Source organism: Pongo abelii, chromosome X (genome assembly GCF_028885655.2).
Source record: "Pongo abelii isolate AG06213 chromosome X, NHGRI_mPonAbe1-v2.0_pri, whole genome shotgun sequence".
Lineage (NCBI taxonomy): Eukaryota > Metazoa > Chordata > Mammalia > Primates > Hominidae > Pongo > Pongo abelii.
The window spans coordinates 15,043,369-15,044,486 of NC_072008.2; the positions used below are offsets into that span (position 1 = coordinate 15,043,369).

Sequence of the window (1,118 nt, forward strand, 5' to 3'; positions counted from 1 at the left end):
GCAGTTCAGAATTAAAACTTTTTATTATTGATTTTTTTAGATTCTAATCCCAAAAGTAGTTTCTACTGTACAAGTTACCTGAAAACAGTCTTATACTTTCTAGTAGTGGCCTACAACCAGGCTCTAGCTTCTCCAGGAACATTACAGAATAGATTTAGTTTAAATATGTATTAAACTAGGCGGCATTCTCTCAAATGAGTTCAAATGCATTTTATTTTTAGACAACTGACATGTTTTTTTTTCTTAAAAACAATGCCTCTACTCCAAATAAATCACAGTCACAGTAAATGAGATGCTCAAGATGATATCAGTCCTAGTGTTGTGTGGATGACAAGCAGCAGCCAGTTATGATGACAGGCAACTGATCCAAAGTAACCACCAAATTTGTTAATACTTTTCCATTTCTAAACCATCCTTAAAGAAAACCATATATGGATCATACTATTCTCATGGTAGTCCAGTAGAGCCACCATACCATTAGTATCCATGTTTTCACCAGTGAAGAATTGGTAGTTTTTGAAATTAGCAAAGATGTGCTTGATTTGTTCTGCAGGCCCTGTCATAAAAGCTTTTACTCTTTCTGCTTTCTGTTCTTCAAGTCTGCCTTTAATTGATTTCATGTAATGTTTGGTGTACTTCTTCTTTTGTGAAGCTGGTTTCCTACAAGTGATGGTTCATGACAACGTCAACACCAGTGATGACTGTGCTTTTGGTACCTTCACCCTTGAGGCCTTCAGTGGAGGCATTTCCACCAGTGAGTGAGTCATCAATGTTACCCTCTGTCTTATCAACTATTTTTCCCTCTACCTCCAAGGACAGCTGGTCCATGATCTTTCATATTTTGTAAATGTCAGAGAACATCTCATTGTGTCTGATGAGGTCCCAGTAGATAATCATAATGGTGGCTGAAGGGAGACTGTGCTAGCTTAGCAGGAGCCTGGAACTCAGAGCAAGTGCACTGCAGCCAGAGTGGCACTCGGGAGAGGGAATGAGGGAGTGGGCAGAAAAGTGGCATTGCCAATTATTAACAAGGATGTGGAGCAATGAGAACTCTCATGTACTGTTGATGGGAATATGCATTGTAAAATCACCTTTGAATAATGTCTGATAGTACATCT

General features: G+C 38.8%; 1 pseudogene; it reads right to left on the minus strand.

Moving 5' to 3' along the window:
- Positions 1-387: 387 nt before the first annotated feature.
- Positions 388-897, minus strand: LOC100461838 (translationally-controlled tumor protein-like; annotated as a pseudogene).
- Positions 898-1,118: the final 221 nt, after the last annotated feature.